The sequence below is a fragment of the Hemiscyllium ocellatum genome, chromosome 20, assembly GCF_020745735.1.
Source record: "Hemiscyllium ocellatum isolate sHemOce1 chromosome 20, sHemOce1.pat.X.cur, whole genome shotgun sequence".
Lineage (NCBI taxonomy): Eukaryota > Metazoa > Chordata > Chondrichthyes > Orectolobiformes > Hemiscylliidae > Hemiscyllium > Hemiscyllium ocellatum.
The window spans coordinates 8244225-8269959 of NC_083420.1; the positions used below are offsets into that span (position 1 = coordinate 8244225).

Below are 25735 nucleotides of genomic sequence, written 5' to 3' on the forward strand. Positions count from 1 at the left end.
CTTTGGTGATGTTGACTTCCACGTGGACGGGGGTCGGGATGGTGCAGATGGCCACCATCCATGGAACATGCCCTGAGGTGTTGGAAACTGCTGGTCAACCTGGAAGCACAGAGAGCTGCAGCTGACAAGTAACTGTCTTCGATTTTCCAACTTTGATGTCGGGAGTTGGCAGGGTCTCATCTCTCTCCTATTCCTTGGAAAATAGCAGCCTACATGTAAGTCAGGCGAGGTTAGTGAGCTAAGAGATGTTGGCACACACAGACAGGGTCACTGCAGTGAGATTCGAGAGTGTGGTGCTGGAAAAGCACAGCAGGTCAGGCAGCATCCGAGGAGCAGGAGAATTGACGATTCGGGCATAAGCCTTTCATCAGGAATGAGACTTGTGGATCAGGGCAGAGAGATAAATGGGATGGGGGGGAGGGCGACTGGGGGGGAAGTAGCTGGGAAAGTGATAGGTGGACGAAGGTGAGGGAGAAGGTGATAGGTCAGGAGGAGGCGGTGATGAGGAAACTGTTGAAATCCACATTTATCCCCAGATGGTCGCAGGGTCCCAAGTCAGAATATGAAGCGTTCCTCCTCCAGGCTTCCGGCGATAACAGTTTGGCAGTGGAGAAGGCCCTGACCTGCATGTCCTTGATGGAGTGGGAGTGGGAGTTGAAGTGTTCAGCCAAGGGGTGGTGGGGTTGGTGGGTGCACGTGTCCCAGAGATGTTCTCTGAAATGATCCGCAAGAAGGCATCCCGACTCCCCGATGTAGAGGAGACCACACTGGGTCCACCCCACCCCTGGCACCACAGGAGGTGCAAAACCTGCGTCCACACCACTCCCCTCGCCTCTGTATAAGGCTCCAGGGGATCTTTCCACATCAGTCAGAAACTCAGCTACGCTTCTCCCATTGTCATCTACTGCATCCGTTGCACCCGATGTGGTCTCCTCTACATCAGGGAGACAGAACGAAGGGCACCCAGGTCCTGGGCTGCCTCCACCGCCAACTGTTATTATCCGACGCCTGGAGAAGGAACATCTCATCTTTCACCTTGGGATCCTGCAATCAAATGTGGATTTCAACATCTTCCTCATTTCCCCTCCCCCCACATTATCCCAGTCCCAAGCCTCCAACTCGGCACCGCCCTTCAGACCCGTCCATCACTGCCCCCCTCTGACCTATCACCTTTTCCCTCACCTTCGTCCATCTATCACTTTCCCAGCTACCTCCCCCCAGCCCCACCTCCCTCCCTTTTATCTCTCAGCCCCAACCCACAAGCCTCATTTCTGATGAAGGGCTTATACCTGAAGCGTCGACTCTCTTGCTCCTCGGATGCTACCTGACCTGCTGTGCTTTTCCAGCACCACACTCTCGACTCTGATCTCCAGCATCTGGAGTACTCACATTCCACTGCAGTGAGATTCCCATGTGGCCGTTAAAACTTTAAGTGGAAAATTGGACTTTCTTTTTCTGCTCATTGAGAATCATATTTTCTGATTCTTGCTGTATTTTCTTAACTTTCTCACTGCTGTCTGCGTCATTCACAGGTTTGGAATAATCCATGCACAGTTCACTGTGATGGCCTTTGATCAGAATGCAGTATTGTGTCAAAGTTGCACTTTGTGTTCCTGTCTTCTGACTCAAGAATTTTCAATGCTCAATATCGATTTTTTTTTAAGTCGCTAGCTGAAAGTGCCAATACAACTTAAAACTCAGCTAACTTGGTTAACTGGATGATTAAAGATACAAAGGATTATTTTGGAAGATATTTGAAATAGGTAATTGACAAACTATATCAGAATTGGTTCAGTTTGTTACACATTCACCTCTGCATTACAAGGTTCCAGTTTCAATTCCCATGCTGGGACTTGAGCACAACAATCAAGGCCGACACTCCAGTGTGGATCAGAGGGAGCGCTGCAATTCTGAAAAGACAGTTCTTTCAGCTGAGGTGTTAAATAGAGCAGCAAAGTGACTCAGTGGTTAGCACTGTTGCCTCGCAGCACCAGGTTTGATTCCACTCTCGGGTGACTGTCTGTATGGAGTTTACACATTCTCCCTGGGTCTATCTGAGTTCCCTCTGCATGCTACGGTTTCCTCCCACAGTCCAAAGATGTGGAGCAACTGGAGTGAGCAAGGTTGGAAGTCACACAACCCCTGATTTTAGTCCAATGGATTAATTTGAACTCCCAAAGGCTTTTGGATTTCAAATAAACCTGTTAGTTCAAAGATGTGCAGGTTTGGTGGGTTAGCCCTGGGAAATGCAGGTGGGTTAGCCCTGGCAAATGCAAGTGGGTCCGGGTGGGCTGCTCTTCGGAAGATTAGTATGGACTCGATGGGACGAATGGCCTGCTTCCAATAGGAGTTCTATGATAAAGCGAGGCTCCATTTGCACGCTTGAGCAAGTGTAAAAATCTCATGGAACCATCTCAAAGAAGAACAAGGGAGTTATACCTGATAACAGTCTAATTTGCTACCCTCAATCATCATCACATAAAACAAATTATTATCACACTGATTTTTGGGGTGCTTTCTGAGTGCAAATGAGCTGCTGCATTTCCTGCATTATAAGAGTAATGCTACTAGGTTGTCAGGAACCTTGAGAAACATCTGCTCGTTGTACAAGGTGCTATGTAAATGTTTCTGCTTGTGGGATAGTACATGTCAGGTGGTCTTCCCTGCACATTCTTCCTATCTTCTAACCCTGTCTGCAAACAACTTGTGGCTTCAGATGAGATTGAAGCAAATCAGGGAAATCCCAGAGTAAAATCTTTCAAGCTAATGCCTCATGCAGGCCTTCTAAACGCATACACCTATGTACATGCTTCTTAACAAACATGATACGAAAAACAGATAAACATTAATAAATCTCCTCTTTCACTGTATTATATTGTGATCACTTCCAGACAAACAATAATATTAAACATCATGACAGCTTCTTCTGAGAAAAGGAAAACACCATATTTATTCCTGATAATAATAGGAAATTAAGTGAAAAATTGCAGAATGTGCCTAAAATGCTAAATACTGTCTAATTATCCAGTACCAATGACATTCGTAGGATCTTAATCAAACAGCTCGGGAACTAAGATTGTAAAGCCCCTAATTTTAATGTTGTGGACAAATGCTTGATATACTTGTATCGGATTCCTCTGTCCACTATTTAATTCAGTTGGTAACCCACCCATTTAAAATGTAGGACAGGATGTCTTACAAATGCATTAAACATTTGTATGCAATTATAGGCAGCAATATTCCTACACTTCCAGTGTGAATTCACTCTCAAAGTCACAGATCAGATAGATGGCTAAAACACAGTGGAGCATTGATTGTTTGAGGTTGTAATTCTTTCATGCACCTTTTAGTGGAATTATATTTTCACCACAACTTACTTAAGTGTATGTCCTTCCTTTTTCATGGCCAGATAATTTTCCAGCTCCTCTATTAAAGCATGTAATTATTACAACATTTGGAGTCATGGAAAGTTCCAACTTCTATTGCCCTTAACCAAGAGTAATAAGGGTAATAGGTGCATTCAACCAGAGAGTATTCGGTTCCCATGGCATCTCTCCTTAACTTTTATTAAAAATGGATAAGTACACTCAATCCCTTCCATGTTCAGAATGGCTTAGCTAATGCCTTCCCAATCTAGAGTGTGCAGGAAGCAATATATAAAAGGAGCTCTCAACATAGAAGTGCCTCTGAGTGCCATTTGCAATGATTATATTCGAAACATGCAAAGAGCAAGCCCGCCAATCATTCCATTATAGATTTAACTTTTAAGGTCTGACTTTTTCTGTTGTATTTTGTAAACTCGCTTTGAATCCTGGGTATTGAATAGGAAACATTATGTACAAAACTTGAAAGGGTTCAAAAAAGGTCTTCTTCCTGACCTCTCCGCCCCCACTCCCACTCCAGCCTATCACCCTCACCTTGACCTCCTTTCACCTATCGCATTTCCAATGCCCCTCCCCCAAGTCTCTCCTCCCTACCTTTTGTTTTAGCCTGCTGGACACACTTTCCTCATTCCTGAAGAAGGGCTCATGCCCGAAACGTCGATTCTCCTGCTCCTTGGATGCTGCCTGACCTGCTGCACTTTCCCAGCAACACATTTTCAGTTCAAAAAAGGTATTGCCAATGTTAGGGGGTTTAAGCCACAGGGAGAGGCTGAATAGACTGGGACTGTTTTTCCTGCAGCATCAGAAGCTGAGGGGTGACCTTTATAGAGGTTTATAAAATCATGAGGGGCATGGATAGAATAAATAGGCAAGGTCTTTTCCCTAGAAGTGGGGGAGTCCAGAACTAGAGGACCTAGGTTTAAGGTGAGGGGGCAAGATTTAAGAAGGACCTAAGGGAACCAATACCTTGGAAGTCTGCGGCCTCCATTTTAATTGTAGTGAGGACGGAGAGGACGAGGACTGGGGGTCTGCCGGGAAGGTAAGCAAACCGTTTAAAAAGCTGATATATTTAACAGCGGCTGAACTCAAGACACTACCTGTATAGTGTCCCCCACCAGCCCTCCTCCTTTAACCAGAGAAAAGGACTCCGTGTTGATAAAGTAAGAATTTTGGTAAGTTGGTTAAAAAAGAGGTGCTAGCTATGAAGAGAGGTTGAGTAGGTTAGGTTTATTTTCACTAGAAAAAAGGAGATTGAGGGAGGACCTGATTGAGGTTTACAAAATCATGAAGGGCATAGATAAGGTGGTTAGAGACAGGCTTTTTCCCAGGGTGAAGGATTCAATAACGAGAGGTCATGCTTTCAAAATGAGAGGTGGAAAGTTTAAGGGGGATACACGTGGCAAGTACTTCACACAGAGGGTGATGGGCATTTGGAACGCGTTGCCAGCAGAGGTGGTAGAGGCAGGCACGGTAGATACATTTAAGATGTGTCTGGACAGATGCATGAGTCGGTGGGAAGCAGACAGATACAGATGCTTAGGAATTGACCGACATGTTTAGGCTGTACATTACAATCGGCTCAGGCTTGAAGGGCCGAAGGGCCTGTTCCTGGGCTGTAAATTTTCTTTGTTCTTTGTTCTTTTCCTTTTTTGTAACTTTCGTCTCCACTTAAAGTTGAGGTAAAGTTTAAAATTAAAAATGGCAGGAGATCTCAGACCATGTAATGCTCCTCTTGCTCAATGTGGGAGCTCAGGGACACAGCTGGTGTCCTTGGCTCCTTCACCTGCAGGAAGTGTGTCCAGCTGCAGCTCTCGTTAGACTGCATGATGGCTCTGGAGCTTTGCATGGACTCACTTTGGAGCATACGTGATGCTGAGGAGGTCATGGATAGCACGTTTAGTGAATTGGCCACACCGCTTCTTAGGGTTACTGAGGGAGAAAGGGAATGAGTGACCAAAAGGCAGAGAAAGAGCAAGAAGGCAGTGCACGTGTCCCCTGCAGTCATTTCCCTCCAAAATAGGTATACTGTTTCGTGTACTATTGGGGGAGATGGCTACCAGGATAATGCAGCAGTAGCCAAGTTCATGGCACCGTAGCTGGCTTTGTTGTACAGAAGGGCGGGAAAAAGAGTGGAAAGGCTATGGTCATAAGGAATTCAATTGTAAGAGAAGTAGATAGGCATTTCCGTGGTCGAAAATGAGACTCCCAAATGGTATGTGCCTGTCAGGTGCACAGATCAGGGATGTCTCAGATCGACTGCAGAAAATGGGGAGGGTGAACAGCCAGTTGTCGTGGTGCATGTAGGCACCAATGATATAGGTAAAAAATGGGATGAGGTCCTACACAAAGAATTTAGGGAATTCAGAACTAAGTTAAAAAGTAGGACCTTAGAGGTAGTAGTCTCAGGATTGCTACCAGTGCCACGTGCGAGTCAGAGTAGGAATGATAGAATACCTGTATTCAGGATGAATGCATGGCTTGAGAGATGGTGCAGGATGGGAGGGTTCAGATTTTTGGGACATTGGGACCGGTTCTGGGCGAGGTAGGACTATTACAAATGGGATAGTCTACACCTGGACAGGACTGGAACCAATATCCTTGGGGGTGCTTTTGCTAACGCTGTTGGGGAGGGTTTAAACTAATGTGGCAGGGGGATGGGAACCAAATGAGGATGTTAGTGGACAGTAAGGAGGCACTAACGAAAGCCTGTAAGGAACTAGATAATGAAGTCAGTATGATTAAGGGGAAGAGTAGGCAGGAAGCGGTGGATGAACGCAGAGGGTCTGGTGGTCTGAGGTGCATTTGTTTTAATGCAAGAGGCATTGCAGGTAAGGCAGATAAAATTAGAGCTTGGATTAGTACCTAGGAGTATGATGCTATTGTTGTTACTAAGACTTGGTTGAGGGAAGGGCATGCTTGGCAATTAAATGTCCCAGGATATTATCCTTCAGTCAGGATAGAGAGGGAGGCAAAAGAGGTGGAGGAGTTGCATTACTGGTCAGAGAGGATATCACAGCTGGGCTGAAGGAGGGTACTATGGAGAACTTGAACAGTGAGTCAATATAGGCGGAGCTTAGAAATAGGAAGGATGAGGTAGCAATGTTGGCGCAGTACTACAGGCCTCCCAAAAGGGAGTGTGAGATAGAGGTACAAATATGCAGTGGGATCATAGAAAGATGTAGGCGCAACAGGGTGGTGGCGATAAGAGATGTTAATTTTCCCAACATTCACTGGGATTCATTTAGTGTTAGAGGATTGGATGGAGCAGATTTTGTAAGGAGCATCCAGAAAGGGTTTCTAGAGCAGAATATCAATAGTCCAACTCATGAATGAGTCCAGCCAGGTGGTTGAAGTTTCAGTGGGAGATTACTTTGGGAATAGTGATCACAATTCCATACATTTTAGGATGCTCATGGACGAGAGTGGTCCTAAAGGAAGAGTGCTAAATTGGGGGAAGGCCAACGAGACCAAAATTTGGCAGGAGCTGGGGAGTGTAGATTGGGAGCAGCTGTTTGAAGGGAAATCCACATTCGATATGTGGGACCCTTTTAAAGAGAGGTTGATCAGAGTTCAGGAGAGATATGTTCCTGTGAAAATGAGGGATAGCACCTGAGGAGCAGGATAATCGATGTTTCGGGCAAAAGCCCTTCATCAGGAATATTCCTGATGAAGACTTTTGCCCGAAGTATTGATTTTCCTGCTCTTCGGATGCTGCCTGAACTTCTGTGCTTTTCCAGCACCATTGTAATCAAGACTCTGGTTTCCAGCATCTGCGGTCCTTGTTTTTACCAAAATGAGGGATAGAAATGGCAAGATTAGGGAGCCATGGATGACAGGTTAAATCTCTCTTTTAGCTAAGAGGAAAAAGGATGCATACCTAAGGTCTAAGGTTGATTGATGAGGGAAAGGATGTGGATGTTATAAACATGGACTGAAGACAGATAAAGCTTTGGAAGAATATCAGAAATGTAGGACCAATCTGAAAAGAGAAATTAAGAGGGCTAAAAGGGGTCATGAGATATCCTTATCCTTATTCATATATAAGGAGCAAGAGGATAATGAGGGAAAGAGTTGGCCCAGTCAAGGACAAAAGAGGAAAGATATGTATGGATTCAGAGAAAATGGGTGAGATTCTTAATGAGTACTTTGCATCGGTATTCACCAAGGAGAGGGACATGGCGGATGGTGAGGTTAAGGATAGACCTTTCATTACTCAAGTCAAATTGGCACAAGGAAGGAGGAAGTGTTGTTATTCTAAAAGGCATTAAGGTGGATATGTCCCCAGGACCGGATGGGATCTATCCCAGGTTACTGAGGGAAGTGAGAGAGGAAATAGCTGGGGCTTCAACAGATATCATTGTAGCATCCTTGAAAGCAGGGGAGGTCCCAGAGGACTGGAGAATTGCTGATGTTGTCCCCTTGTTTAAGAAGGGTAGCAGGGATGATCCAGGTAATTACAGACCTGTGAACCTGACGCCAGTGGTAGGGAAGCTACTGTAGAAGATACTAAGGGATAGGATGTACGTCCATTTGGAAGAAAATGGGCTTATCAGCGCTAGGCAGCTTGGTTTTGTACAGGGAAGTTCATGCCTTACAAATCTAATAGAATTCTTTAAAGAGGTGACAAAGTTGATTGATGAGGGAAAGGATGTAGATGTTATAAACATGGAGTTAGTAAGGTGTTTGATAAGGTTCCCCATGGTAGGCTGATGAAGAAGGTGAAGTCACATGGGGTCCAGGGTGTTCTCGCTCAATGGATAGTGAACTGGTTGGACAACAGGAATCAGAGAGTATTAGTGGAAGGGAGCTTCTCAAAACAGAGACCTGTGCTGGGATCCATGTTGGGACCATTGTTGTTTGTGATATACATAAATGATTTGGAGGAAAGTGTAGGTTGCCTCATCAGCAAGTTTGCAGATGTCACTAAGATTGGTGGAGTAGCAGATAGTGAAGGGGACTGTCAGAGAATACAGCAGAATGTAGATGGATTGGAGAGTTGGGCAGAGAAATGGCAGATGGAGTTCAATCTGGACAAATGCGAGGTGATGCATTTTGGAAGATGCAATTCCAGAGTGAATCATACAGTAAATGGAAAAGTCCTGGGGAAAATTGATGTACAGAGAGATCTGGATGTTCAGGTCGATTGTTCCCTGAAGGTGGCAACACTGATCAGTAGGTTGGTCAAGAAAACATATGGCATGTTTTCTTTCATCTGACAGGGTATTGAATACAAGAGTTGGAAGGTCATGTTACTGTTGTATAAGACTTTGGTTCGGCCACATTTGGAATACTGTGTACAGTTCTGGTCACCACATTACCAACAGGATGTGGATGTTTTGGAGAGGGTGCAGAAGAGGTTCACCAGGATGTTGCCTGTTATGGAGGGTGCTAGCTATGAGGAGAGGTTGAGTAGATTAGGAATATTTTCATTGGAAAGAAGGTGGTTGAAGGGGGGACCTGATTGAGGCCTACAAAATCATGAGAGCTATAAAGTTAAAAATCACACAACAGCAGGTTATAGTCCAACAGGTTTAATTGGAAGCTCACTAGCTTTTGGAGTGAGACCCCTTCATCAGGTGATAGTGGAGGGCTCATGAAAGAATTTTGTGATTTACACATGAAAGAAATGAAACTATCACTGTATTCTAACAGATGAAAGGCTTAACAGAAAATCAATTTTTCAATGTATAATTTCAGCTACATCAAACTGTAAATTTTTGCTATGAATTCTGTGTTAGGATTGAGTCCTCCACTATCACCTGATGAAGGAGCGTCACTCCAAAAGCTAGTGTGCTTCCAATTAAACCTTTTGGACTATAACCTGGTGTTGTGTGATTTTAAATTTTGTACACCCCAGTCCAACACCGGCATCTCCAAATCATGAGAGGTATAGACAGGGTGGATAGCAAGAAGCTTTTTCCCAAATTGGAGGACTCAGTTACTAGGGGGCATGTGTTCAAGGTGAGAGGGGAAAAGTTTAAGGGAGATATGCATGGAACATTCTTTACGCAGAGGGTGGTGGGTGCCTGAAAAGCATTGCCAGTGGAGGTGGATGGAGCAGGAACAATAGCGTCATTTAAGATGTATCTAGACAGATACATGAATGGGCAGGGAGCAAAGGGATGTAGATCCTTAGAAAGTAGACAGCAGATTTAGATAGAGGATCTCAATTGGCGTAGTTTCGGAGGGCCAAAGGACCTGTTCCTGTGCTGTAATGTTCTTTGTTCTTTGGAAGGAGTAATGTTTACATGCAGAGGTTGATGCATGTATGGAATGAACTGCCAGAAGAGGTTGTGGAGGTTGGTACAATAGGAAGGGTTGAGATGTAATGGGCCAAGTGCTGGTAAATGGGACTAGATTAATTTAGGATATCTATTTGGCATGAATGAGTTGAACTGATGGCTCTGTTTCCATGTTCTATATCTATACGACTCTATAACTAGAAATCTTTTAATCAAAGCCTGAAAAAACTCTTCTTATATTAGATGATCAGAGTTCTTGATTTGGCAGAATAATTGACTTTTCCATTGATTTTGATAATGCCTGATTGGAGATTTTTGTGGGTCTCTGTGCTTTTCCTACGTGGTTTAATCCGTCACATTCAGTTCTACTGAAATATTTCACGTAATTGTCTCCTCTACTGTTCATTATTCTCATTAAGATTCTGTTCACTCATTTAATTGTGCTATCTCCTCTGCAGCTCTGTTCTCAACGAAAATCTTGACTCATCAGACACTGATTATAGTTCTTGAGAGGAACTGTCTTCGCCACAAAGGCTGTCATGTCTCCAGCAAAGGCTGTTTTAAAGCTGTGCAAGAATCACCCATTAATTTAAGTGGGTGTCTTCATCAAGAGAGGACCTTTAATTTCAGTCGCACTTGACACAGTTCAAATCTCACGGCATGAGTGCTGCATGTCTGAGTAAAAACTATTGTCCCTTCTATCCATGTATATTTATTTCCATTTCCCCCCACGCTTCACCCCTATAGAAGGTGTTGACTCATACCAAAGTATGAGTCTCCTGTTAGAGTCGGAGAGTTATAGAGTCAGATGTCACGGAAACAGACACTTGGTTCAACCAGTCCATGCCGAACATAATCCCAAACTAAACTAGTCCCACTTGCCTGCTCCTGGCCCATATCCCTCCAAAGCTTTCCTGTTCATGTCTCCATCCAAACACCTTTTATACATTGTAATTGTACCCACATCCACCACTTCCTCAGGAAGTTCATCCCACACATGAATCACCCTCTGTGTAAAATATTTGCCTCTTATGTCTTTTTTAAATCTCTCTCCTTTCACCTTAAAAGTGTACCCACTCATCTGAAGATTCTCCCATCCCAGGGAAAAGACAAATACCATTAACCTAATCTGTACCTCTCATGATTTTATAAACTTCCATCAACCTCCTACCCTCCAGTGAAAAAAAAATCCCAGCCTTTCTTTATATCTTAAACCTTTCATGGAGAACATGAGGACTGCGGTGCTGGAGATCAGAGTCAAAAAACATGGTGCTGGAAAAGCACAGCCAGTCAGGCAGCATCCGAGGAGCAGGAGAGTTGGCGTTTTGAGCATAAGCTCCTGATGAAGAGCTTATGCTTGAAACGTCGACTATCCTGCTCCTCGGATCACCCGATGAAGGAGCATTGCTCCGAAAGCCAGTGTGCTTCCAATTAAACCTGTTGGACTATAACCTGGTGTTGTGTCATTTTTAACTTTGTACACCCTAGTCCAACACCGGCACCTCCAAATCATTCTTTTAACCCACCTGACTACCGTCTAACATAATAAGCCAAAGAAACAAATTTGAGACATCCTTGATTTGTATGGCTTAGTTACCAAATTTGTGTGTGAAATTATCGACGGAATGACTGAGGAAGTGGTATGGGTTTGTATTATAAGTAAATAACACTTATTTCAATCCATGCATACACACAAGATTATGAGTAAACTTGACAGGGTCGTTGCTAAGAGGTTACTTCTGCTGGATGACCAAACTAAAACACAGCTCTTGAATAAAGGCCTGATACTTTAGAACTGAACTGAGGAGAAATTACTTAATCTAAAGGTTTGTGAATCTGTGGAATTCTTTACCCCAGAGGATTTCGGATGCTCTATCATTGAATACACTTATGGGGTTTGGATAGACAGATTTCTGATTTCTCACATCAAGGGACATGGGAAACAGGCAGAGATGTGGAGTTGAAGCTAAAAACCAGCCATGATTGTGTTAAGTGATGGAGCAGGGCTGAATGATCATAGAGTCATAGAGATGTACAGCACGGAAACAGACCCTTCAGTCCAACTCATCCATGCTGACCAGATTAATCTAGTCCCATTTGCCAGCATCCAGCCCATATCCCTCTAAACTCTTCCTATTCACCTACCCATCCTTATGCCTTTTAAAGCTGTAATTGTACCAGCCTCCACCACTTCCTTAGGCAGCTCATTCTATACACGCACTACCTTCTGTGTGAAAATGTTGCCCCTTAACTCCCTTTTAAATCTTTCTCCTTTCTCCTTAAAGCCATGGCCCACTAGCTTTTGGACTCCCTTGCCCAGAGGAAAAAAGACCTTGGCTATTTACCCTATCCACGCCCCTCATGATTTTATTTACCTCTATAAGGTGATCCCTCAGCCTTCGATGCTCCAAGGACAATAGCCCTAACCTATTCAGCCTCCCCCATAGCTTAAATGCTCCAATCTTGGCAACATGTTTGTAAATCTTTTCTGAACTCGCTCCAATTTAATTATATCCTGTCCATAGCACGGCAATCAGAACTGCACACAGTACTCCAAAAGAGGCCTCATCAATGTCCTGTTCAACCTCAACATGACACCCAAACTCCTACATTCAATGGTCTGAGCAATTAAGGCAAGCATACTAAACTCTTTCTTAACCACCCTGTCAACCTATGACACAACTTTCAAAGAACCACGTACCTGAATCCGTGGGTCTGTCTATTCAAAAAACACTACCCTGGGCCCTACCATTAATTGTATAAGTCTTGCCCTTATTCGTCTTACCAAAATTCAATATCTCACATTTATCCAAATTAAACTCCATCTGCCACTCTTCAGCCCATTGGCCCAATAGATAAAGATCCCTTTCTAATCTTAGATAACCTTCTCCACTGTCCACTATGCCACCAATTTTGTTGTCGTCTGCAAACTTATAACTATGCTTCCTGAATTCATATCCAAATCAATTATATAAATGACAAACAACAGTGGATGCAGTACCAATTCCTGTGGGATACTGCTGGCCCCAGACCTTCAGTCCAAAAGCAACCCTCCATCACCACTCTCTATCTCCTACCTCAAGCCAATTGTGTATTCAATTAGCAAGTTCTCCCTCAATCCCATGTGATCTAACCTTATTAACCAATCTAACATGTGGAACCTTGTCAAAGGCTTTACGAAAGTCCAGGTAAACAATGCCTACTGCTCTTGTCACATTTATCTTTTTGGTCATATCCTCAAAAAACTCGATCAAGTTTGTGAGACACGGTTGCATGTCCGTATCTAAGTATGCACACCTGATCAAGTTGACATGCAAGCTCTCCAAATTATGTAACTACTTTTTACCTGCTTCTAAAAGAATGATGATTTATGACACAATTAAATAGATAAAACTACGACATTTGATCCCCAGAACTCACATACAATAAGTTTTGGAACTGCAAGTGGGATGCAAGCAATGTAAATATTGATTATTTTAAGGTTTGGATTTTGAACTAGTGGCATATGAGTTTGGTCTGTATCTATGAAGGGGTTTAATGAATAACTTGTAATTATTTCTTTTGCAGTGGTGATTTCTTTTGAAACACAATATGAGGTCATTACTTTCTGGAGAGGAAAGGGGTTTTGATTTCCTTGGCGAATTTTATGAGTGAACAGTAAACAGTTATGCATTAGGTTTCAGATAGAAGGATCTAGTTGTTTTCTCAATTGTATGGAAACTCAAAAAAGAGGCTAATGGATTCTTAAGACTGGGAATTGAAGCCATAGTTAAATGAAATCCTGTAGATACGATAAAGAAGGGAATTCTCTCTGGAGTGGGGACTGTAAAAGATGCTTTTGGGATTAAGGGGATTGCATTTTACTGTTTGTTTCAAAATATTTAAATTTGTATCATAAGTAAATAGCTTCATTTACTTTGTGTAATAACTTCTGTTTAATTGTTAAAACCAAATCTGCAATGTGGTGTTTCAGAGAAAGACTGCCTCATTAAAATAAATAAATATGATTCATCAAGCCAGATGTCCACTAACTGGATCTGATTTATCCAGTAACAGTATCGGCTAGGGTTGCATTTTGATTTATTCTATCAGTCTTTTAATGATTCCCTTCTAACTGGCCACCATTTCGCACCCTCCAAAAATTTGACCTCATCCAAAACTCTATTACCTGAATAATATATCATGTGCCTTACTCTGTGTTCGTTGTTCTGGCTCCTTGCCTGGCAACAGACATTGGAAATTCTTCTCCCTGTTGTCTCCTCCCCCCTGTCCCTCCTTACCTATATAAAGGCCTTCATCCACATTTTCCCATGTTTCTGCCCACTTCCAATTCCAGTCTCTTACACATCCTTGATTTTAGCTCAGTTGGCTGGATGGTTGGTTTGAGATGCAGTGTGACACCAACAGCATGGGTTCAATCCTTGCACCAACTGAAGTTACCATGAAGGACTTTCCTTCTCAACCTTTCCCCTCACCTGAGGTATGGGGGCCCTCAGGTTAAATCACCACCAGTCATCTTTCTCTAATGAGAGACCTATGGTCTGGTAAGACTATGGCGACTTAACTTGATACAATCACCATTAGGTTAATGTTTAATTCCATATTTTATAAGATTCAAACTTAATTAATATACAAGGTTGGGATTTGAACCTGTCTCCCAGAGCATTAGTCTGGGATTTCTAGATATTGAGTCCAATGACACAACCACTACACCAACACGTTCCCTTTAAGGTCTTGGCCTAAGACTTTAGTCAGGCTGTATTTGGAGTGTTGTGTGCAGTTCTGGTCACCACACTATAGGAAGGATATGGAGATTTGGAGAGGGTGCAATAGAGATTTCCCAGGATGTTGCCTGGATTGGAGTGTATTAGCTACAAAGAATATAAAATTATGAGAGGCATACATAAGGTGGATAGTCACAGTCATTTTCCCTTAGTTGGAAATGACAGATACTAGAGGGGCATAGGTTTAAAATGAGAGGGGAAACATTTAAAGCAGATGAGTGGGGAAAATGTTTTACACAGAGGTTAATAGGTATCTGGAATGCACTGCCAGGGCAGGTGGTAGAAGCAGAGGTATTGGCAACACTTAAGAGGCATTTAGACAGAAACATGAACAGGCAGGTAATAGAGGAATCTTAGACTTACGCAAACAGATGGGATTAGTTTAGATTGGCTTCATGGTCGGTATTGACATGTTAGGCCGAAGGGTCTGATTGTGTGCTGTACTGTTCGATGCTCTATTGGAAAAATGACAGAATAATAGATTAATTAAACTGTAACTATTCCAATACAGTAACATCCCATAAACACACCCTTGGCAGGGGCAAATTCAATAAATTAGATTGTCTGACATGCAATTCTTCAGTCCAGGAAAAAAGAACATCAAGAGAATATTCTGACAGACAGAGAGGGAGAGATGGAGCCCAGCCACCTACTAAAAAGCTAAACTAAATCCTTTGGTTCTGTGGGGGTCTGACTCCACCCATTCATGATGCTTCTATTGTTCCAACTTTTAAAATAAATTCCAAGGCCTCACAAGCTGTTTAACTCTATTGGTTCAGAACAGACCACTCTATACCTCTGATTCAACCTCTCTTCATAACAGAAAACAGGACAAAATACACCTTTTAAAGCCATGTATCATCACCGTGAGATTAATTTTCTAAAGAGCCGCAAGATGCAAATAAAGTTATCTACATGATTAAACTTATAAAATTAGTATGGCAAATGATGACTGTCATTTTAGCTGATGGAAGAACAAATTTTACTAAGAACACTGGTTTTTAATTGACTAACAATACTATGTTGCATTTCTGTTAACATTATGAAATAGGTTAAGAATGAATATCTATTACTGTTTCTATGGTATATATTTGGAATAATAGACACTAGAAAGCTACCATCAAATTATAAGACTATTTCAGATGATGCAATTATACCACAAAAGCTAAACAATTACAGGCAACTTCTTGACCTTGGAAATGACTGTACAGCCTTGTTATAAGTGTCTGTCACCTTATTATTTCTAACAAAAGTTGTCTAGCTTTTAAGTTTGGTATTTTGTTGCATTTTCAAGGAGAATTGTTATGTCAGGAGTGAGTATCAATGCAGATGGTAGCTGTCAAGAGACTCAACGTTGTAGTTTATGATTGACTTCTCACAGAGTGACTAACAATGGCAATATCGATACTGCTGATTTTTGGAGAATTGATCTGAAATAGATTTCCATGATTTCTTGCTGCAGGCTGCAATGTAGACAGGGAACTGATTTTCACGACCTCCATCTATCAGGAAGGGGTGGCATTAGGTCTATGATATCAGGCATGACCTATAAACCAGCTTCTGCTCAAAGCAAAGCCACTGCCATTTTTGTAGAGTCTTTTACATGGGTTCCCATTTAAAGCTTCCCACTCTAACATATTGATCAGTTCCTTGTACCCAGTCGTAATTTTGAGGTATCAATGGATAGAATACATGCGGCTCAATGATATCAAACATTGAATGGTTCTTAAGTGGAGTGCTACTGGCTACTCAACCAACCAGCTCAAGGATGTTTCTCAATTATTTTTATGAGGACATGTCTATTCAGCCTTTTAGCCCATACGTCCTCTCTCCCCGCATTCACCTCACATCTCCCTTTAAGATTCCTTGGACTCTGCACTCCCCCACTTGCAGGAGCTGCTTTTGAACTGAGGCACTAATCAAATGATTTGGATCTTGTGTCAAGAGCTTTAGACAGATGGCTCAAACGTATGTCTCACTAGCATGCACGTTTATCCTGACATTGACAACATTGTTCAAGTAGCTTATTTGGCAGACTGTGCTATAATGAAAGGTTAACTGTCCTTGACACTGTTCTTTGTTTGTTATGAGAGAAGCGAGATATCAGAGCATCTATTGAAAACCAGGGCTGATATTCAGCACTCTACCTGACAAAGGAGCAGCACTCAGAAAGCTTGTGATTTCAAATAAACCTGTTGGGCTATAACCTGGTGATTGTGTGACTTCTAACAATATTCAACAGGATCTGGTTCCTCTTGGGGCTCAAGACACACATCATAAGACAAATGAGGAGAGTAGGCCACTCAGCCCATCAGGTCTGCTCTGATATTTAATCAGGTCATGGCTGACCTGATAATTCACAACACCATTTTCTTGCCCTTACTGATAAGCAATCTGTTTATTTCAACCTTTGATATATTTAATGATACAGCCCCTACAGACCTTTGCAATAAATAATTCCACTGAAGTCCTCTGAGAGAAGAAATTCCTCCTCACCTCTACTTTAGATGGGCGACCCATTACTCTGAGATTATGCCCTCTGGTCTTGCCACAATACTGGTATCTTATTAACACTAAATGATCTGTAAGATTTTGGAAAAGGCTGGATAAAGCATTGGCCATAAGGAGGACTGAAAAGATCATAGGCATAAATAATAGGATTGAGTCTGATCTTTAAATCTAGATTAAGGAAAATGGTTTTAGACTAATGCTGCGCTGTTTACAATTGCTTCCATTCCAGCAGTATGTAATCAGTTAAAGTCTGCCTGTTTGTATTACCCACTCTCAGGGAAGAGTGCCAGCAGATATGGATTTTGCAAGATCAGAGAATCCAGCTCATTGCTGATGAGACCTGCCAGGAAATTCAACCAATTCCCCACAGAAGGAGCAGGTGGCTGATGTTGGATTGCTGCCACAGAGAATGGACAGAAAGATGTATACATGCACCACAGCTTAAATTTTCCCTTAGTGTTTAGGTTTCTAAACTCAAGATTGACAGATATCCACAGTTCTGGTCCTGGTCTCACCAGTTGCAAAAACTCTCACCACCCTACAATTCACATCTCCTTTGACTTGCAGTCACTTGCCTGTCACCAGCTCCCGACCTGCCCTTCCTTTCCTTCTGTGGTCTGCAGCTAGTGAGCTCCCATCATGTTCTGTTGACCTTGTTTAATGAGGAAAAACTGGGGACTGCAAATGCTGGAGATCAGAGTCGAGAATGTGGTGCTGGAAAAACACAGCAGGCCAGGCAATATCCGAGGAGCAGGCAAATCAACATTTTGGGCATAAGCCCCTTATCAGGAAGGGCTTATGCCTGAAACATCAATTCTCCAGCTCCTCGGATGCTGCCTGACCTGCTGTGCCTTTCCAGCACCACACTCTCGATTTTGCACCTTGCTCAACGCAACTTACTGCTCGCGATGAAATGTTTTACTGTTGCATTGGATGTACTGTCGTTGGCAAAGTTGTTGCCCATCCCTAATTGCCCTTGAGATGATTGACTTGCAGAGTCATTTCAGAGGGCTGTTAAGAAGCAACCGCATTATCGTGGGTCTGAAGTCATACAGTCTAGACCAGATAAAGAAAGCAACTTTATTTCCCTTAAGGTTGTTGGTGAACCAGATAGATTTCTAATCATATTATTTATTCAAATGTCACCATTATTGAGACCAGCTTTATGTTCCAGATTTATTAATTGAATTTAAATGTCACTTGCTGCTGTGTGGGATTTGAACCTGTGTTCTCAGACCATGAGGTTGAAGCTCTGGATTACTCATCCAGTGATATTACCACGACACAGCCATTTTCTCAACATACAGCCTCATTACTCTGGCTCAAGGATTACACCGTATGTTACAAATGTCTGTACAATTAGCTTATCAGGAGCCGGACAACTGGTTTGCAATGCAGAATGACACCAACAGTATGGGTTTAATTCTTGTACTGGCCATGGTTACCCTGAAGGTCTCACCTTCTCAACCTCTCTCCTGAGGCACAGTGACCCCCATCTCACTCTAATGGGAGAGTAGCCTTCTGGGACTGTGGCGACTTTGCTGGTTTAATCTTAAAGAAAATAGGATATGTAACTTTTTTCTCCCAACGGAAAACTCGTAGCTTATATCTGCCATCACCCACACAGATGCAACTGATAACAGGAGGCTACCTTCTCCCAGTGTAACACCAGATGATGGTGCCCTCCAACATGTTCAGACCTATCCTTTGTCAGTGAACTGATAAAAGCATTAGGCCTAAAATTCAGCAAATGAGCTAGGGATGGCTGGAACAGAGCACTGGAAAGACAATTTTCTGGCATCTATAAGGGGGAATTATTTTGCTCATATTAAACACAATTGCATAAGCACTGACTGTCAATTAACTGACCTCAGTAGATGACAGCAGAAAGCAACATTTTTTTAATAAGTGCCAATCAGTAACAAGAGAGTGTCTACAGCAAGTGACATTAGTGGAAATAAGATAAACTACTGCAAACTAACATGGTTAAGCCTGAGCCATAGGCTTTTACAGGCACTGTTTATTTTCTGCTTTTAGAATTAATGTGCAAATTTGAGCTGGAGAGTTTGGGATATCACTGGTATATTTATCTCCATTTATTTTCAATGGAACTTAAATACATTCAGTTTTATCTAAGATTACAAAGAGATTTTAATCTATTGGGTCAATTGGGTGAAAAGTGGCAGATGGAATTTAATTTGGATAAACGCAACATTTTGGTAAAACAAGTAAAGGCACGACTTATCCAATTACAACTAAGGCCAATGTGTAGAACAGAGAGATCTAGGGCTTCAGATAGATAATTCTTTGAAGTTTGCATCACAGATAGTCAGGGTAGTTAAGAAGGCATTCAACACGCTTACCTTCGTTGCTCAGACTTTTGAGTAGAGGAATTGGGACGTTATATTAAGGTTGTACAGGAGTCCTTTTCTGGAGAGTACTGTGTCCAGTTCCAGTCTCCCTATTATGGGAAAGATATTATTGAGCTGGAGAGGGTTCAAAGAAGATTTAGCAGGATTTGCTAGGAATGGAAGATCTCAGTTATAAGCAGAGGCTGAATAGCCTGGGACTTTTTTCACCGGAATGTAGGAGTTCGAGAGGTGACCTAATGGGGGTTTATAAAATAATGATTGTGGATAAGGTGAATGGCTTGTGTCTTTTCCCTAGGGTGGGGGATTTCAAGACTCTGAGGGCATATATTTAAGGTGAGAGGAGACGACTTAAGAAAGACATTAGGGGCAATTTTTATACACAACACATTGTTTGTGTGTGGAATGAACTTCCAGGGGAAGTGGTGGATGTGCTACTGTTACAACCTTTAAGGGATATTTAGATCTGTACATGAATAGGAAATGTTTGGCGGGATAAGGGCCAAATGCAGGCAGGTGAGACTAGTTTAATTTGGAATTATGGTTGGTATGGACTGGTTGGACTGAAGGGTCTGTTTCTGTGCTGTATGACTTGATGAATATGCACTTACAGTAGCTTTGAGCTGAAATGTTGGGACAGTGGTGAGCACTATTGCCTCATAGTGCAGCAGACCTGTGTTCAATTCTACCCTTGGGTGACTGTGTGAAGTTTGCATGTTCTCCCCATTTCTGCTGGGTGCTCAGGATTCCTCCCATAGTCTGAAGATGTGTAGGTTAGGTGGACTGATAATATTTTGAGTCTAAGACTTGAAATATGATTCTGTTTCTCTCTCCACAGATACTGCCAGACGTGGTGAGTTTCCCCAGAGCTCTCTGGTGGTTTCAGAGTTCCAACATCCTCAGTATTTTGCTTTAATTCAGTCACTTCTACAATATTTCAGCACTAAAGTTTACGAAAGCGTGCCATATTTTTGTCAGATGAAATTCAGCAGAGATACTGATACACAGCCTCACGGGTTCACCAAGTTCCACAGGATTGATTTCCCACAGAGTTAATTCTTGGCTGAATCGTCATGGGTGGCACATCTTTGAATGAGATGGGCAGGCATTTCTGTACAAGAGAGGGTGGAATAATTGGAGAGATATTTCCCCCGAAAGCTGCACTTAAGTTCTCAAACAGGCACATTGCAGGTTGACATTGTGAGAACTTGCCAGACAATAACGAAAGGCAAACTACAAATTATCACCGTGAGACAAGCAGAGTCAAATTGAACAAAAAAAAAGGCCACACTAGCTGGCAGTAATTAAAATTGTTACAAGGCTCAACATTCAGTATTGCTTGAGTTGATGTTATTTTTTAAAAACTGTGATAAAAAGTTAATCCAGAAATTCAGGTAATGTTCTGGGAACCTGTCCTTGAATCCCACCATGGCAGATGGTGGGGACTTTTTTTCCAAATCGAACTGTTTAGCAATATTATTATACATTTCTGGAGCAGATGGAACTAGAATCAGGTGTCCTGTCTCAGAGGTAGGGACACGACCACAGTACCACATTAGCCCTTGGCTATGGTGATGTCTGAATTCACTAATGATTGAATGATTGATTCAGTGTTGACCATGAAACTGTTGCCGATTGTTGGGAAAAGCCCACCTGGTTCACTAAGGAAACTGCTGGTCTTCTCTACATCTGGGAGACCAAATGTAAATTTAAGGAATGTTTCGCTGAGCATCTCAGTTAGGCCTGCAAGGGGCTGACTGGACCACCCAGTCACCACCCATTTTAATTCCCCTTCCCACTCCCTTTCCGACATGACCATCCTTGGCCTCCTCCTATTGCCACAACGAACCAAACCACAAACTGGAGGAACAACACCTCATCTTCCGCCTGGGCAGCCAACAGCCTAGAAGACTCCACATTGAGTTCTCCAATTTCAAATAAACTCCATTCCCAGCCCCTTCCCCTCCCTTCCACTGCTCCCCACCATCAACCGGATTCATTACACCTATTGGCCAACCACGTTGTACCCTCTACCTGTATTCAACTATCCTCACTTCACCACCCTGCTCCTGCCAAACCCTTTATTTGCAGCTCCCCCTACAGCCACCCGCAGTCCTGAAGAAGGGCTACACCCGAAATGTTGACTTCCCCACCTCCTGATGCTGCCTGGCTTGCTGTGTTCTTCCAGCCTCTGCCTGTCCTTACCTTGTCTGGCCTACATGTGACTCCAGACCCACAGCAATATCACTGACTCTCAATTCTCCTCTGGGCAGTAAATGTTGGCCTAGACAGCTGTATCCACAACCTGTGATGATTATCAAAAAAAAACCCTCAACGAGATCCTCCTGAGAAAGGCATGTTACTGTCAATCCTGTGATTGAACCTTCACTGTATCCACTGGAAACCAGGCAAACTGACTTGAACTTCATGTGACAGCATAAGCTGCAAATCATTTCAAAGCACTCTGCTGTAAACAGCAAGCTTCCCTCTCTCCAATCGATACCCACACACTATTTGATTTATATTTTCTGTTTCATCTTTGATCGAACTGTGGAGAGTGCTTCCTGTTGGCCCGCACAGTGTGCTTGTAGGTGCTAAATGCATCTACACTTCCTGACATTATCAAGCCTTTCAATTACGCAGGAAAATGATCATCATTATTTTGTATCTGCCAGAGCCATGTCTCACCAGCCCAAGTATTCATGGAGGTCGTGTTTTAGCTGCATATCTGAGTCTAACAACAGAGAGATCAGTTCAGTTTTGGTACAATTTAATGATAAATGGTATTTAGCTGTCTTCCACCAAGCAGTCACGTCTGGCACGGAGCTTACTTCCCTGATTAATAACCCACCGGCAATCCAGCTTTGATGTCGGCTGAAGACTCAGCTCTTGTGACATAATCATTCAAAGCAGTGAACCTGATAAGAGACACACGCTGGTTCCCCACTGCAGATCACAGCAATACCTAGGGTACTCGCTCTGGCAAGGAATCTCCTGCCCAGTCACGCTCCAGTGCAAGCATTTCAACACCTCAGACATCATCCTTCGGCATAAGGAACTGACAGACCTGTCACACATAATTATTTAATGGGTATTAAATCTCCAGGACAAAACTATCACCTTGCAACAGTGATTGTATGTGTGTGTGTTGCTTCTGTCAGCGGGTGTTGTGTTTTGGGTACATGCCCAGTGCACACTCTAGCAGAGTCTGTGTTCCTCCATGCCCGTTACACAATAAAAGTCTAGTTGCACTAATGCCAATGAATAACATTTACCTTTCTTTTTGAACGCGCCATTTGTTGACTGTAATTGTTCATTGTATGCTGATGCGCCCAACACGTGTCTAAACAACAGTGAGGGAGAATTAATTGAATCTGCTTCAATATTCCTGCGGACTCTAATGGGTTTAATCATTTGTAGGCCAGTGCTATTTCATTTAATTAGTCAGCTCATGGGCTATTTTCTCAACTGTGACCAATGAGAGTCTGTCGACAATTATTCCAAATGCTGCCTCTGTAGTTATCTGCCACACATACATGTCTCTCACAAGTGCTGGGTTGTTATAATGTACTGGCTATCACGTTAGCCTAATATGCAGAATGTTCCCAGTCTGAAACCATGTGGAAGCTTTTATATTCAGTTCTTTTGATGTAGTGGTAGTGCCTGTACCTCTGGTCCAGAAGGCCTTAATTGGCGTTCAAGCTGCTGTGTCCTAATATGTGGGAAAGGTTGACATAAGGGTCTACAAATCTGTCATAGAGGGGTTCTTGTAGGGGCTCCTGTGGTGCAGTGGTAGTGCCACTATCTCTGAACCAGGAGGCTTGGGATCAAGTTCCACCTGGTTCACAGGTGGCAGTAAGGCTGATAGAGACAGAAACCCTCAACAGGGCATTGGTCAGGCCACTGTTGGAATATTGCATGCAATTCTGGTCTCCTTCCTATCGGAAAGATGTTGTGAAACTTGAAAGGGTTCAGAAAAGATTTACAAGAATGTTGCCAGGGTTGGTGGGTTTGAGCTACAGGGAGAGGCTGAATAGGTTGAGACTGTTTTCTCTGGAGTGTCAGAGGCAGAGAGGTGATATTACAGAGGTTTATTAAATCATATGGGGCACAGATAGGATAAACAGACAAAGTCTTTTCCCTGGGGTGGGGGAGTCCAGAATTAGAGGGCATGGGTTCAGTGTGAGAGGGGAAAGATTTAAAAGGGACCTAAGGGGCAACTTTTTCATATAGAGGGTGGTGCATGTATGCAATGAGCTGCCAGAGGAAGTGGTGGAGGCTAGTACAATTACAACATTTAAAAGGCATCTGGATGGGTATATAAATAGGAAGGGTTTAGAGGGATATGGGCCGGGTGCTGGCAAATGGAACTAGGATAGGATATCTGCTTGGCATGAATGAGTTGGACCAAAGGGTCTGTTTCTATGCAGTACATCTCTATGACTCTATGTGTACTTGTGATACTCAGGGATATAAGGCCAAGTGCCTGAAAATGGGATTAGAATAGTTTGGGGCTTGTTTTGACTGTCACAGATTCAATGGGCTGAAGGGTCTTTTTCTGCACTGTAGATTTCCATGACCTTATGGGTGTGTGTAATAACATCACTGATCAAGTTGGTTAGATAATATCTAGAGATGTCCTTATGGTGCAGTGGTGGTGACCCTACCATTGAGCCAAGAGACCTGGGTTCAAGGCCTAACTGTTCCAGAGGTGTGTCATAACATGATTACATATCTCTCACTAACAAGAATGTACGAGCAGGAATAGACCATTTGGCCCTTCAAGCCTGCACTCCCAATCAATGAGCTTCAACTCAACTTTCCTGTCCATTTTCCTGAGGGATTGAAATCTAGCTTGACATGCGTTATTGACATTGTGGTGCGGTATCCACAATCCTCTGGGATAGATCATTCTGAAGTTTCGCAACATGTAGGGTAAGGAAATCCCTCTCACATCAGTCCTGTACGAAAATACAAACATTTTGTTACCTTCAGCAGGAGTGTTTTATTCAGGTGCTCTCAAACTGCAGTGGCCTACATGGAGAGATGTATTGGCTGGGATAGGAAAGGGAGTGGCAGTGGCTGAGGGCTGGTCAGACACGTAGCAAATTGGCTCAAGGCCATTTGGCCCAAAGTGTCCCATACTGTCCAAAAAGAACTTACTTTCATTCCTAGTTCTTAGTCTGTTTTGCCACTTCAAGTGGATATTCATGTATGAGAGAGGTTTGCAAAATCATGAGCAGGCTGGATGGCGTAGACAGCTAAAAGCTGTTCCAGCCTGTGAAAAAGATAAGAACAAGAGGACTGAGCTCTCAAGTGATGTGCATACAGAACAAGGGTGGTACGAGAAAACTAAATTTTGCAACACTAACAGTTAGGGTCTGGAATGCAGTGCCTGGAAATGTGGTGCAGGCAGGTTCAATTGAGGAATTCAAGATGATGGTTATTTGGATAGTGGTGGTGTCCAGGAATATGGGAAAAACGCAGGAGATTGGCACTAGATGATAGACCTGGTCTGGATAGTAGAGTGGTGCAGGCATGATGGACTGTGGCATCCTTCTGCATAGTAATAATTCTGTGATTCTGTGATGTATTCTTTAAATGTTATGAGGACTTCTGTCTCAGTTTCCCATTCAAACCCCTCCATCCTCATCGAGAAAAAGGAACTCTACTCAACTCCAGCTAAACTTTCTAGAAAGTACTTCAAATGTATGCCTCTGGTTATTGAACTTGCTGCTAAATGCAGTTCCTTTGACAGTCACTCAATTCAAGGATGACATTGACTCTGCTTCATAAGTGTCGGCTGTGCATCTTCATGTCAATGCGTGGTCATGCTTCCACAAGCATCCACTTCCTCCACCACTGACGTTCAGGAGCAGCAGTGTGTACTATCTACAAGATGCACTGCAGAAATTCACCAAAGACAGCACCTTCCAAATTCACAAGCAGACAAAGGTTGCAGATACACGGGACCACCATCAACTGCAAGTCCCCCTCCAAGCCACTCACCACCCTGACTAGGAAATATGTCGCTATTCCTTCAATGTCACAGGGTCAAATCATGAAACTCCCTTCCAAGCACCAAGTGGATTGCAGTGGTTCAAGAAAGCAGCTCACCACCACTTTCTCAAGGGCAACCTGGGACAGGCAATAAATTCTGGCCCAGCCAGCAATGCCCACATCCAACAGAAGTTTAACAAAAAACCCGAACAATCTGTTTCTCAACTGCAGATCTTTGGGGCATGAAGCAGGACATCCCATGAGGTAGTGGGATCTGGACAGGAGGAAAGCTTCCTTTCCTTTCTTCTCCGCAGCTGCTAAGCCTCATCATTCAGGAGATCTGGCTAGAAGCATGATACTGCTTGCTGGACTAAATGTTGTCTTTTGGTGGAGAAAACCTCTCAGTCATACATGTCAATGATGCTGTGCTTCAAGGGGGTCTTTAA

General features: G+C 43.0%; 1 protein-coding gene across 2 annotated transcripts in view; it reads left to right on the forward strand.

Moving 5' to 3' along the window:
- Window positions 1-25735, forward strand: part of LOC132825129 (rhomboid-related protein 1-like) — a 228933-nt gene that overhangs the window by 158986 nt on the left and 44212 nt on the right. The gene's annotated exons all lie outside the window — the stretch shown is intronic.